Here is a 15,634-nt window from a genome sequence, read left to right on the forward strand (position 1 = left end):
AATAAGCTGCTATATAACGATTGCCACTTCAGATAGCTGTGAAGTTAGGTGATTAACTAGCTGTTACTTAACCTTCTAATTTCTGTATAAGTCTAATTACATGAAACAGAAGTTGGTGTTTTGATTTTTTACTTTGCTTTTCTGTTTTGAGTGTCATTGCAACTACTGTATTGTAAATGATGGAAAATAATTGCATATGTTAAAAAAATATGAAACTTTATAAAGTAAAAAAAATAAATAAATAAATAAAAATTCATTTAAATAAAAAGGTACTGTGTGTCCCACTCTGGGCAATACACAAATTAATGCAAGGTTAGATGACCGTGACAATGGAGAATATTATGAATGTATTTGCATCCAGGGATGGTGGAGAGAAAGTGTGGTAGAGGTAGAGACAAGACTTGAATAAAACCAGAGGCCTGAAGGATCGGTCCCTTTTCTCCTCTCCATTCCTTTTTCATCTCCACCACTCCAGAAAAACAAAAACTTCAGCAGCTGTCAGCATTCAGAGTAAATACAGTACATTTATCCATTGCATTGGAAACGTGCATTTCTGTGAGTTAAAATTAAGCCATTTGATTAAAAGGAAGCAGCTAAATTTAGTTTGGGCAAAATAAATATATTCTTTAAGTTAAATTAGTTGAAGCAATAGACTACATCAAAAAGCTAACTTCATTTTTCCCATTGATCAATTAAATATTATATGAAATACACACTGAGCATGTCTTACTATATTATAATAAAGTCCTATAAGATGGGTCCAGAAACCATGTAATTCAAGAAATAAAATAGGATCTTTACATATTACACCTGGCAGCTCTCTTTATAATAGATTTATTTCACATTGTGCCAAAAGGGATAATTGAAATGAACATGGAAAAAATTCTGGAAACAATGTAAGAAATTTATAATAAGAGAATTTACTATTTTCTGAACCAGACCACTATGCAAAACTGATAAACAAAATACCTCATTTGCTGAGAATCTGCGAGTGCAGAGCATCCAGAGAAGAAAACACAAATGTCTGTAGTTGATAGTCATACTTTCTCTTCACTTAGAATTTTCAAACATGCACTGTTAGTCTGGTAGCTCTGAAATTAGGAGAAGAAAAATGAGCTTCTTATTAAATTCCATTTGACAGGGTAGCCAAACTACTGATCCCATTGCTTAACAATAGTTTTCATTGTTTATTCTTTGTACTACAGAAATTCAGTATCTAGTTTTTATAAAGCATCCAGGAGAAAAATGTTTACACCAAATGTCTTAACAGCTAGTAGAGAATAAGATAGCAAATATCACCTCAGCTCTAGTAGGGATTTTGGAAGTCATCAACTCTATTTGTGATATTTTTGTAAGTTATGGTATGGATTCATGGAGCTCATTAAATAGAACTATTTTAAACTTAAATTTGAAAAATATTTAAATCTTTTCAACCTGTTCCCAGTCAATAGCAATAAATGATGTCCACTAAAATTGAAAAATTGTTAATGCAATCAATGAGTAGGATATAACTATTAAAAATACTGGCAATGATTCATGCTAGCCCCAAATGATGGATATTGCATTTTCAGCCATTTTCTCTTTAATTCTAAAAATGGAGTCACACACTACCTTTTTCTTCTACTTTTTCCCTCTTTTTCTTCTTTTTCTATTTTAAATAGAATCATTCGGTAAGGGCTAGAGAAAATGGCCCATCTTCTGGGTAGTTAAATTACATGTCAAACATTTCAGAGTTTAGAAAGCAGCTAATGAGAGTGTAATATTAAAATGTCAAACATGTACATACCATTTTCTTCCTCTTCCTGACTCTGAAACCCTCTGGTAACAACTATAATGATCTGTTTAGGCTTCGGTTCATTGTTCCCTTTCCTCACTCATATTTAGTAATTACTTTCTCCTCAAGGCTGCACTTTTCTTGAGGAAAGTAAATTTCCAGAGCGGTGTTCAGTTTTGAATTAAATCTTGCTCCTCTGACAGCAAAGACACATTAGGGGAGTGAATTCGACAGCTTGTAGCTTTCCCCATTTATTTCTATTTCTACAAAGTGCCGTACAAAATATTCAAGTATATTTTTCTATGTTGAGAAGGATTTTTCCTTAGAAATCTTTCTGACTAACTGCCTATGGATTTTAAACTGCCTGATATGTGTTATCCTTTTTGCTACTCAAACAGGGGGTGAAAAGGGAAAAGGAAAAGATTTCTGCCAGCAAGTGCTGAGTAATTGAAAACAAAGTCCATATTGCAGTGGCAGGACATTGATACTTGAAGACTAAATATGGATTGGGAATTTTGTTACCAGTGGCACTCTATAGAAGAATGTAAGATGTTTATAAAAATGTGGGTTTTTTTCCCCATACAATTAATGTTCAAAGTGAATTTACAATAATAAATTTTAGTGCCCTGCAGTATTTAGTAGAATTAGTGCAGTATCACCATCAGGAAATGTTCCATGAATAAAAGTAATCATGGAATGAGTCAAAGTGCTTAAGAATCAAGTAGTGACCATAATTGCTTTGCTATTGTTTTTAAGTTCAAGGTCAATGTAATACACAAGATAGTTATATTAATAACACTTTCAATATGATTTTTGTCATGCTCAAATGTGGTTTATTTTAATGTCAACCATTAGCCTGTTAAAAATAATTCAGAACTACTGTCAACACTTGGAGTCTCTAAGTACATAAACAAAGAATGGGTAGATGATTCAAATGGCTGCTTGACGGTCCCTTCATGAACCTGGTGCAAATTGAGGCGTTATACACTGTGTACTATAAAGATGAGTATGTTTGTGTCTGTCAAAACATCATTGGGATAATTGTATTCTTTATGCTAAAACAAAGAGCTGTGACTCCAAACCAGAGGAAGGAAATTATTAAGAAATGTTACAGAAAAATGATCCAATATCAGCTCCTCAACCTCAAACACTCCATCTTAGATTTTCTCTCTTGAAACCCATCATAATATGTAATTGCTATTGCTGATCTCAGCTATCCATTTTTTCAACAAATATTTTTGTGTGCCTTTTATGAGCAAGGCACTGGAGATATACGGTGAAATTAGATAAAAGCTTCATAGATAAACAAGCTACAAATGAATTATACCAACGAGAAGTAGAGAATGCTATGAGAATATTACAAGGCACTTAACCTAGTCAGGGGGTCAGGGAGGACATCTCTGTGCAAATGACATTTAACTTGAGATCTGAAGATGAGTAAGAATTAGGAAAAGGAAATGGAGACCCGGGGTTAGGTAGATTAGGCCATAAGGAAGTCTGTTGTCTCTTCAGACACCTTCTTCTAGACAAATATTTCCTCTCTGATCCCTTATTGAGCTGAGCCTTCTGTTAAGCTACTGGGCTTTAGCTGATAGTTATGTTTATTGACATCAGTGCTGTCCTGTAACGTCTCCAACCCTCTGGAAACCTCCTTCCTCATCCCAAGCCCCAGAAACATCACTAAAAAAAAATTAACAGGAAGAAGAGAAAAAGAGCATGCGGATGATCTCTAGGAAACTAAAAGAGCCACTTATGTTGGAATTTCAGGGAGTAGATCACATTTACAGTAGAAAAAATGGTACTATAGATAGATTAATTAACTAAACATTAATTTTATGAATAACCACCTAGTGTAAAAAAAGCAGAGAAAAGATATAGTCCAATAAGCCTTTTTTAGTTTAAGGTATATTCAGAGCACTAACGCTAACAAAAGCTCTGCCGTTATCCTTATACAGCAGCTTCAACTAGGACCTGTGTCTGTGTCATGTAAACCTATGTTGGGAGAATGAGAATAAATACTGGCTTTGGTTCAATAGAAATTTTTAAACAAGTCAATCTCTACTGTCCATCAGATGACTCTATTTTTCTGTATGTTCTAATCAAAGACATAACTCACTTTCACTAAAAAAAATGCTCTGCCAGGTAAATCATGAGTGACAGTCTGACTTGAGTTCAATCCTGGTTCAATATAGCCCCACTAACATGTCAGTTATTCGAGAAGCCCTGTTGGTCGATTTGTTCCATGTATACCTTATTCTGATTCATAGTGATTTTAAGCATCAGACTTTCAACTACGATTATATTTCATCTAAATCAACACCTCTAGTGTTCTCGATCATCCATACACCTGAACATGCACATTCCTCTTCATATGAGGAGATTTTATTTATAAAACTTGTGACACGACATTAGTGTCAATAGGAAATAATTTCTACACCTGAATCAATATGATTAATAGTGTCCTTTTATGTGCACAATAGTCCATTACATATGGAGAAGTATAAACCTATTGTTTTTCTTTTATCACTTTGAATTAGATAATTAAAATAAAACATAAAATCTTATTTTATTATGATCTTTTATTATGATCATATTTAATTTATGACAATCCTGATAGGGCTATAAGTAAGAGGAATAATAGTATTGGTATATATTCAATTTTCTTTCAAAAATCTAAAAAAGGAGGGATGGCTGGGTTAAGTGTCTGACTTCCACCCAGGTTATGATTTCATGGTATGTGAGTTCAAGTCCTGCATTGGGCTCTGTGCTGACAGCTCAGAGCCTAGAGCCTACCTCAGATTCTGTGCCTCCCTCTCTCTCTGACTCTCCCCTGCTCTCATTATGCCTGACACTCTCTCAAAATTAAATGACCATTAAATTTAAAAAATGAAATAAAATAAAAATCTAAAAATGGAAAAATTCACCCATGGCCAAATGAATTACACAAAATGACAGTAAGTTTTTGTCCTGAACTTTTTTATATACAGGAAATTCCAGTGGGTATGTAGTGGACCAAATTCCCTGAACTGATGTACTTCGAAAGTAAGATTTCTTGAATTGGATTGAAGTATGAGTCTGACAATATTCACTTATTATTTAAAATATGTAGTATAATGTGGGTTAGTGTGTATCTGTTTGTTACTTATCATTACCACCTATTAGATCTATGGGAAATTATGCCATAAAATTTCCTACTAAGAATATTTTAATTAAAATTAGAATATATTGATAAAAATATCTTAAAAAGTAAATGATATTTGACTAACAAGAGTGAGCACTTGGAAGCTGGCGAAACTATAAGTTCTTATGCTCAGAGAAATCAAACTAAAATCATTCAATTGTTTATTTGAAGGCATAATCGTATAAAATGTAGTTTGTGATAATTTTAAAATTCAGGAAATATTCCTCTGTGTATTGGCAGAACAGCCTAAATAGCAAACAATGCTACACAGGTAAGTGTAAGTGCTTTCTATGTATTGGTATTATTTTGTTTTGTTCTTACATGTTGGACAGAACGTATGCCCAGAATAAAAGTGACTGTTTCTTTTTAATGATTTAGTTAAACAAATGTCTTTTATCATTTCATCAAGCCTATGGATTTTATATTTCCTTTACATAGCTCAACAGTGCAAATATTGGGTTTGTAGATAAGAATTTAATTAGCATTTCAAAGAGGTCAAATTAATTCCCTCCCAGACAATAGCTGTTATTTCAGTCTACAAAGTAAAACTCAATTCTACAGCACAAAACAATTTTTAAATCTTACCAGTTGTTTTGCTCCTAGAAAATCACTGACTCTAAGTGAATAATTTTTAATTTTATTTTTTAAAATTATTTTTATCCTGCCTGTGTGATTCCAAGAACACTGCAGAAAATCAGTGGCATTGCAAGAGGTTAGGACACTGGGAATATTCTGCCCCCGGTGTCCTCCATGTTGTGTTCTTTGTCGGTAGTGAATCTTAAACAACAATAAAAGGACCATAAGTTAGTCAACTTTTAACTATAATATGTATTGACAATTCCAAACAATCTCTGTGATAAAATGCTCCCCTCTGCAGGGTCAACCACTCACACATCCCTACCATCCTTTGGCATGCAACTGCAGAAAATAATAAAAGGAAGGCAAATGCTTTTTGAATTCTGGGATGATAAAACTCTAGTTTTAAGTTCCCAAACTAAACATCAAATGCATTTAAAAATCAATGCTTTGTGGCATTTGTCCGGTAAATTATTTACTGGACATATTTGAACTCTACATGACCTGCATCATAATGCTATTTATAAGTTTGAGTTAATAACACAGCATTTGTTGGATTCTTACTGAGTGTGCTTTTTCAAAATAACCCTTCTAATAACCTTTAAAATTTTTTTAATGTTTATTTAATTTTGAGGTGTGGGGAAGAGGACGAGAGAGGGAGACAGAATCTGAAGCAGGCTCAGGCTCCAAGCTGTCAGCATAGGGCCTGAGATGGGGCTTGAACTCACTAACTGTGATATCATGACCTGAGGTGTAGTCAGAGGCTTAACCAACTGAGCCACCCAGGCACCCCAACCTTTCTAATTACTTATTTAATATCTGTCTTTCTCATTAAACTGTAAGATCTATGAGGGCAAAGACAAGGCCTACCATGTTCAACAAAATCCTGGTTCCTGGTACATATTTAATAATTGTTTTAAATGTCAGATTTTTTTAATGTCTCTAATTACTAGTGAAGGCTTAAAAATTATTTTTATGTAGTCCTACATAGTCTTAAACTATCATTTTCATAATATAATGGTGAGAGAACTTCAGAGCCCCAGATTTAGTTCATGTGCTATTGACACGTGGAATACAAAATAGGAATTGATAACACCAGCAACAGGAGGGGTGGATGGAGGGATGAGCTAAATGGGTAATGTTGTTATGAGCACTGAGTATTATAACCTAAGTGACGAATCACTAAACTCAGGCATCTGTATACCACAGAAGATTAACAGCATGTTCTACAGATTGGGTATAATATATTTTCAATTGAACACATTTGGATATGGAACTAGTGGGATAATAGTTTAATAAATATGAACAACTCTAAATAATAATGTCTAGGTCAGATAGAGGCTTGACACAAAGGAACAACAATGATTTTCCCTGGCAGTTATATTAGTTGGAACAAAACTAAACTGCTGCAACAGACTCCACATTCTAGTGACTTAATGACTGTAAGCATACCTCCTTCTGTGAGACAGGTCTGAGGTACCTCCTTCTGTGAGACAGGTTTATACGGCACCTCTGTTCATCACAGTCATTCAGGAATTAGGTTCCTTCTAAATGGTTGCTTGGCTGTCCTTTAGCGCACTGTTGTCAACTATATGGTCAGAGCGAGCCACTCTACTTCTTTCTGTGTTCCAACCAAAAAGGAGGAAGAGAATGTAATGGGGACATACATGATCTCTCAAGTCCCAGAGAAGGATATGACATGTATCACCCATGTTTGTACTCTATTGGTGAGGACTTGGTCCTATGGCCACACGTAACCACAAGGCAGGGAGTAAATGTAGACCAACTGGGCAATTCTGTGCCTGGCTGTGATTCTGTGAGTATTAAAGAGGAGAAAGGCAGATTTCAGTGCAGAGCTTATAGTCTCTGCCACACAAGTCTATTCTCATTCATACCTTCCTGGTTTGTGTGTTCTCATATTTTTCCAGATTCTTACTTTCAGCTCCTCATTTACTTCTTTAACTGTCTTATTATTCATCTTGTCCTGAATATTTTAATTGAATGTATGTTAAGATTTAGTCAAGAGACAGAAGCCACATGAGTGATATGAACATGGGAACTTTAATATATGATTAACTAGTAGCAGGATGTTAACCAATGAAGCGATGAAGAGAACTTCAAAGACTTCATATAGCAAATATGGAGAGCAGCTACTACCTTTAGGGACAGACATAGTACCAAAAGGAGAAGCAAACTTGGAAGAGGCCTCATTATCTACCTCCTACCCTATCTGCCAATGTTGAGAGTTGGGTTTTGTTGGAGAGAATATGGCATGGATCACTGGATGGCAGAGTTAGTTGAGGTGATACAGACCAACCATAGCTAGCCTGAAACCAGTTCCCATAAAAACTTCCTGGGAAAAATGCCTGCTTGTAAGCTCACAGAACTTATGAATAAGCTTTCCTGGGGGAGCTGGGGAAGCTTACTGGAATGTGAGAATCACTAGATGTCCTCCATTAGAACTTGGAGTCTTTAATTAAATTAATTAAAAGAGTTAATTAGAAGTTGTATCAGAGGCAAGCAGAGGACCGCTTCTCAGAATGTGTACTCCCAACACCTTCTACCAAAAATGGCCTAACAACTTGCCATCTGAAAAGGAGGATATGTTTCCAGGATCCAGCATCAGTATCATGAAACAGGGCAAAGAAACGTGGAAAGTGGAAAGACACAAAATTGATGACCGGCACAGTGGATATGCCATGAAAGTACTGCATAATGTGCTTGTTTTTATCACAACAAAGTTCCTCTTTGTAGAACTGAATAAGATGAAAACAATGACATAGTTTTTCTTTTCAATATAAACAAACAAAGTACTCCCCCCAAATAAGGTAGCTTCTAATTCATGGATAATCTTCAATCTGAAAAATTCCCCTCCTAACACTCCCCAGTGTTATAATGGCCCTCAAAATGTTCCTTACCCCTCCGTACAGCAATCATGGAGGGAAATGTTGTCAATTAGTTAAACAATAATAGAAGTTCATCTTCTTATAGGCTTAGATTAAGAAGAAAAATCTGTACTATATATTTCCCCCTATTTTTACATAAGGCAGCGTTGTTTCACAGTGTTACTTGTGACTGTCTCCTCAATGACCCTGCCATTATCAGTGTGAGTAGTGAGAAAAGGAAACCAAAGCTGCAGATGTGTTCCTAGAGCCATCTGGCTCCTTTGGAAGGTAATTTACTTACCTAAAAATAACCACATTCATATGGACAAGCCCCACCCCCCTTACCATAACATATTCCTAAAACTGTTAACATTCATTCCACTGAGTTTACAAAAAAAGCATTTCTCCTGTGCATACTGTTCTTTTGTTAATATTCATATGTGGTAGCTCAGGAAAAGAAGCAACACTCACAAGTCCTAGGAAGCAGGAAAAATCTGTTGATTAGTTTTTTTTAAATCAAAAGCATTCTTTTGGGCACATTCAATCAGTGGGTTTGTGTTTTTTTCTCTTAAGTAGCTGTAATAGTGCCACATTTTGAAGTAGCAATTTAGAGTTTGATTCCAAACTAATTTTTCATATGCAGAGTTGTGAAAGGTAGATTTCCAATAAACTATGCTCATCTTTGAAAATTTCTGGTTGTGTATCCCCCTGCCAGTATTGGAAATGTGAATTCTTCAAGCATGTCATTACAATCTGCCGTGTAGAAAGAATAATGTAAGGCACACCCTAGGCCCTCATACATCATCCTTTCAATGTTTGGTTGAATAACAATGAAGACAGTTTAAGGTTGTGTGTGTGATTCCTTCCACTGCTTTAGTGAGATGATTGGGTCGCTGTATCAGCCCAGAATTTCTTTCACCAATCAGTGGAAGAGTTAACTTATTACCTATCGTGTAGCATGTTTCTACTATGAAATGCTAATGGTGGTGAATGCAGAGCTAATGTCTATATACATCAGCTGAGTGGTATTCAGCTAGTGGTGGGCTTGAGTGGATTGGCCCCGTAACAATATGAAGCTTCACAGGACTAGATATATGTAGGACCACCCATGGGTAAGGTTCTGTTCTTATATGGGCTCCTTCTTGAATCTCTTAAGATTGAAGATATATGACATATAAATACCTAGCACACTGCCTGTATTCCAAAATATAAGCTAGCTCTCTGTTAGTAAAATTGGTTTAGAAAAGAAACTATTCATTTTATGCTAGTCTCCATAATTTACCTGACTTACACATTCCCTAAATTATAATGATGCTCCTTTACATTTTTAACTTGTCAAGTGTTTTTAAAGAGCCTAGAAGTAAGAGCAAAGTGGAGAAACAGCTGTCCCTTGTTATTTTGTTTCCTGAATACAAATAGTCTTAAATTGCTGTAAATGGAAAGGTTGGAATGAATTCAAACACTGCTTGTTTAAATACACTCAGCTCGATGTCTGTGTGTTGGAACCTCTGGAGAGGGCAGCACCAGAAAATGCTCCACATTAACGTGTCACACATGATAATGTAAAGTTACGGCTTCTCTTTCGTGTGTCAGGTAGAGTTCCTGTGGTATTGTTCAGAAATCTTTGTGACAGTGCATCACAAGAGATTTGGATGAAAATATCTGAACAGTGGCATTAACTCCTGAAACAGTGTAATTTTTATTTTAACTCCTCTTGGGAAAACAAAGCCATTGTGGACTTAACACAGTTAACTGAGTTCAGGGGGGTATTGCAGAGTTTTATATGTCAGGAAGAGAATGAATGGATACATCTAGTCTTTGCTCTTTCCTTCTGGCTTCTGATCACTTGCCATTTGAGAAGTTGGTCTATATATAAAGGCCAAAAAAAGGTGATTCATCTGTTTTTCCTCCAAAACCCATTAGTTTAAGGTAAGCCCTGCTCCCAGGATGTTCTTTATAAATAGAGCTTTATCCAACAGTTTTATTGACTATGTGGAATTGGAAAGATTGTTTAACAAATTCTTTCTTCTAAGAAACAGCAGCCAAGAATGTTAAAGAAACTTGACCAAGGTCACATTTAGTGGCACAGTCACAAATGAGTTTTTGATGTTCAGGCTCACCATCCAGTATTTTTATCATAAAATCATTTTCACAATTCAGCTTAAGGATTCTCTCTAGCTGGTGTACTACTCTACGGAGTAAGGGCAGTGTACTTACACTGCAGAGCACCTCATTCAGGTACTTCCTCCAAATTCATTATTACATTATTGCCTAATATTGCCTAATTCTCCTAGAGTCACTCACAAACTCACTGCCTAACTCATAACATTGGAAGCTTGGGTAAAATGTTGTTATCCTCAGGCTTTGAAATTACAACTGCTATGATTTGACTACCTCACAGAGTCTCAAAAATTAATAAAGTGGCAGTATCAACCAAGTAAAAAGGAAGACAAAAAAACTAAGGGCCATTAAGAAATTAGACTTATTGATTGGAGAAACAATAATAAACTGTGAGACGAGTTCTTAAAGAGTTGTAGATATGAGGTAAGAATCAACTGTTCTCTATACCCACCACAGATCTAAACTAGACAATAAGGTAAAATTATGATTAATCATAGTCACAGACTTATTTAAAGTAACATTCTGAATGCAGTATTGAGAGACCTGAGTTCATGTCTTGCCCTTGCTTTTTGCCTTTGAATAAACTGGTGACCCTTTCCTTGAGTCTCAATTTCTACTTCACTGTGTGACTATGAGGAATAAATAAAATAATATATAAAGTCCCTAGCTAGCACACTGCTAGCTCATGGTGGGTGTTCAGTAAATGATTCCTGTTTTTTTTTTAACATTTATTTTTGAGAGAGAGAGAGATAGAGAGAGACAGAGACAGAGACCATGAGTGGGGGAGAGTTAGAAAGAGAGGGAAAGACAGAATCTGAAGCAGGCCCCAGGTTTCCGAGCTGTCAGCACATAGCCCAACAGGGGACTCAATCTCACGAACCATGAGATGATTACCTGAGCTAAAGTTGGATGCTTTAGCTCTGACTGAGCACCCCAAATGATTCCCGTTTTTATTTTATGTGTATTCATTGATATTTTGTAATCATAACATATAATAGATATTGTATTAATAAATTCTGCTAATTAATTAAATTATTTAAGTTAATAATATTTAATTCATATATTCTTCCATTTAGACACTATATATTTAAATATAATAGTATATTGACTGCATATATAACTGCATATAATTATATGTAGAATAATGTATATTATCTACATATAACATATAATGTACAATTGTATTTATAATTGTATAGTTCTTTTTTAATTTATTCTTAGCATTAACTTAATGTTCATTGTATAGTGTGGAAGGAAAACAAACAATAAAACTTATTAGTGCACTAAAATGAGTAGAGCACAAGGTGTATATTACTGAAAGGCATGAGCTATGTTTGACAATTCATTCATTAATTAGGTTCTCAGAGGCACTCTCCCATTAGTAGGTAATAATTTTCTAGGCGCTTTTAAACATAAAATATTCACTTTTACAATAAAAATCTATGTTTATGGGGCATTTGTTTCCACATAACTCACATAAAATATATCTAAGTATATTCAATCACCTCGACATGCTTATCGCTCCTTATCCCTTGTGCTTTTCTGATCCTTATATAGCGCAAAAGCTTTTGAATAAAGCTCACATTGCCATTCCTGAAAAAATACAGAACTTTTGGTACCTCTTCTCACAGAGAAACAAATCAGCTTTTCCCTTTTACAACTCACTGCACTTGAGCCCCTCCCGTGTGGCTTTTTCTAGTCTACACGTCATCTTATGATTTTTCCCTAAGTGCCTTTCATAGTTCAGCATCCTCCATTTCTCTGTTCCCTTAGCCCACAAAAAGCCCGAGTCCCTTCAATCCAATTAAAATCTCTCCCTTAATCCTACCTTCCCTAAATCACCTTCCCTTTTGATTTCTTTCCCTAACCCCCCAGAACTCATTTCTTCTATATTTGCGGTTTCTGCTTTCTCAGCTTTCATAGGCAGCCTGCTCTAATGTTCTTTTCTCTCAGTAAGGTACTGAAAATGTCCTCTCAAAAATGCTACTTATTGCTAAACCCAGTCATGTGTTTTCTGACTTTTTAATCTCAGTCGATGTCCTGGCAGCATTGGAGGACACCTCTTCCGTCCCCTACAAACACCTCTTTTGCAGGATGCTCCCTGTACTTTATCCTCATTCTCCTCCTCCATCAGATTCCTGTCTTGGTTTCTTCTCAAACTTTTTTCCCTTCACCCTTTTAGATGCTATGTTTCCTATGGCAACATCCTCAGTCATCTTCATTTTCATGTATAATGAAGAGCTTTAACAGATATTATTTCTCCAGTCCTGGTCTCTCTTTTCTGAAGTTCCAGCACAGATTTACCAATGATTTCCAGGACATAATTTCTTGAACACCCACAACTCAATCTGTCTTCTTATGCCTGCTCTTGCTTCAGTATACACCATCTTTGCAAGAAATATTCATGTATTTGTGGACCTCAGCCACTGTAACACTCATTTTTTCCTCTTCCTCACAATGGACCAGCTTCTATCAGTTCTGTCAATTACTTCAGAAACATCTGTCATTTGTGTTCCCTGTGTTCTAATTCCTTGCAAAGGGTTCTCCTTTTTTTTTTTTACTTTTTTCCTTTCTAATCCAGCTTTCATAACTCCGACAGAATATCCTCTCCAAAGCAATGTCTAATATTATCTCCTACTCAGAAAACATTTGTTTGTTCCTTATTGCTTACATAATAAAATATAATATTTTTAGCGTTTTCTACAATCTGGACTTTGTCACATCCTACGTCCTTCAGGCAGTCCAAGAATTTTCAAAACTCTTCTCTACTTCATGACTCTGCTTCTGCTGTTTCCCTTCCCTGCCTCTTTATTCTATTCATACTTCAAAAATACAGATCAAAAGTCACAATTTGTCACACCCCACTCAGGATTATTTCCATTATCTTAGACTTATTCTTCTTCTTAGCACTCATCACAATGCACTTGGGTCTTCTTCAATAGGTATTTAGCCCAATTACTACATGTAATATACAAAATAATACCTAGACATATTGTGCACATTTAGAAGCATGCCGGTCAAAAGTATCCTGGCAAGGTACTAGGAATTGGGGCAAGGGTTGTTTTATTTGTTTTAATCATAATCTTTTTCTCAGTGCTGTTTGTTTATGTAATAAATGAATATTTTCAAATTAAAAACTTGCAATTTTGTAATATGATAAATCCAATGATCTATTTAAAGAACTTTGAAAACACATTTGCTGATTTTAACAAATCTACAAAGTAGGCTTAGCATATAAACAATATGGATTATTGTGAAAAATCTACTGGAATATCTAAAGGTGTGAATTTGTATAGGGTTATATTTTTAGGCATAACATTACCTAATGCATTTCTTGTAGGGATAAAGAAATGAGGCCTAGATTTTAAGTTCCTTTAAAAATATCTTTAATATTAAATTCATCACCTTTTCCCCATTGCACTCATTTGTTCCTGTCTCACCTTTATAAATCTGTGTTATCTATCAATCATTCCACTTACAATAATTTTTTCCTTTCATTTGCACACATATATATGTGAGTTAAAAATTATTAATAGCTTCTCAAATTGTTCTCTTAAAATATCACAAACAAGAGCAATCATTAGGATGCTTTGAGTTATATTTAATGGAAATTCCAATATAAATTATCTTAAACTTTTTAGAAGACTTATTGGCTCATGTACCTATAAAGGAAATAATTTCTGTTGGCAAAATTAGCTAAGTGTTGTGCTGAATGGGTCAACACAGAACAAGCTTTGTAGCCAGGGGAATGCCACGTGCTGACTGGCTTAGGCCAGCATTACTGGAATTTACTGGAATAGAGAATAATGCTTATTTGTTTAGACAAGTCAAAGCAATCCATGAAATGGAGGGAGAAAGAAGAAATCAATCCCTTTCAGATTACATGATTGCTATACATGAGGAGAAGGTTGAAATTAATGAAATGAATGTTGGGAAGACAAGTACAATGACCACCAATAAGATTAATTAATAACTTTGACTTCATTTAATGCTTTCACTCTGAAATGTTCTACATAAGACTGAAAATATTTAACACAAATCAATGAATTAATTAACGTACTTTCATATTATATCCAAAGAAAGTAAAGACTTATTGAACTAATTTTCAATTTAATGTGTCTCTAAATAAGCATAGAATTTGAGGACTGTTGGATATTATGTCAGACTATTTCCTGCTCTCTGTTAAAATCAATATGAAGTTATAGCATACTTATTAATGACAAGGATTACAGAATCTATATAAGCCTCAGTCTTTGTCTCAAGAAATTAACAACTCTGATTGTGGAGAGAACACAAAACACAAAAAACAATTGAAAAATGACACCATTCAATGCATTATAGAGTGCTATTTAGAATCATGATACAAGATAAATGCTCTCAAGAAAGGGAAGGGTCTTTGTTGACTAGATGTAAAAGAGTAAGCCTTCTAGAAACATTTGGGAATTCATATGACTCTGGAAGGGTGGTAAAATTTGAATAAGTAGGAAAAAGGCATAAAAACCCATTTGCGGTAAAGAAAACAAGATAAACAAGTAAAAATTATTGTGGAAGGTGTTCACTGGGTATGAATGCTTGTGGGAGTGGGAAAGGACATGACAAGGAGGTGGCAAAGAATAAGAGGGATGACTAGAGAGGGAAATCTTTTTTCAAGGTGAGGTTGGGTTATACCTAAAATTTTAGCACAAGGACAGTTTTCAGAAATATAAAAATTCGGGCAGTTTTCATTTAAGGGAAAACAAGTTCAAAACAGTAATCTTTCAAAAAAGTATCAGTCAGACTCATACAAATTCAGACTGTAAGAACAAAGAGATAGACTGAGGTTCAAATTTTGGAAGAAATCACATGTCTCTTAAATCCATTGTGACAGGAAGGGGTGAATGCAAGTATCTTATCAAAATTCAGTTTCAGGGTCAAGAAGTGCAGAAATTGGCAGGATATTTTAGCTTTTACAAGGGATGGTACTTTGGACATGTAAAGTTACCTCTTGAGATTTCAGTTCCTGTGTCTATAAAATGAAAGGGATTTCAAGTCCCTATTAGGTCTGAATATATAGTCTGCAGATGGCAAATAGTGTCAACAAGATAATTTCCTTTATCA

The 15,634-nt window shown here is 35.0% G+C and overlaps 1 long non-coding RNA gene across 2 annotated transcripts in view; it reads right to left on the reverse strand.

The window, feature by feature from the left end:
• Positions 1-12,131, reverse strand: part of LOC115292606 — a 104,259-nt gene extending 92,128 nt beyond the window's left edge. For both annotated transcript variants that reach the window (XR_003909056.1, XR_003909057.1), the window contains exons 1-3: positions 12,043-12,131; positions 6,984-7,152; positions 970-1,091 (exon numbers count right to left, since the gene is read on the reverse strand). This is a non-coding gene — a long non-coding RNA (uncharacterized LOC115292606). The remainder of the gene's footprint in view (positions 1-969; positions 1,092-6,983; positions 7,153-12,042) is intronic.
• Between the last annotated feature and the right edge of the window lie 3,503 nt (positions 12,132-15,634).

The sequence above is a fragment of the Suricata suricatta genome, chromosome 5 (assembly GCF_006229205.1).
Source record: "Suricata suricatta isolate VVHF042 chromosome 5, meerkat_22Aug2017_6uvM2_HiC, whole genome shotgun sequence".
Taxonomy (NCBI): domain Eukaryota; kingdom Metazoa; phylum Chordata; class Mammalia; order Carnivora; family Herpestidae; genus Suricata; species Suricata suricatta.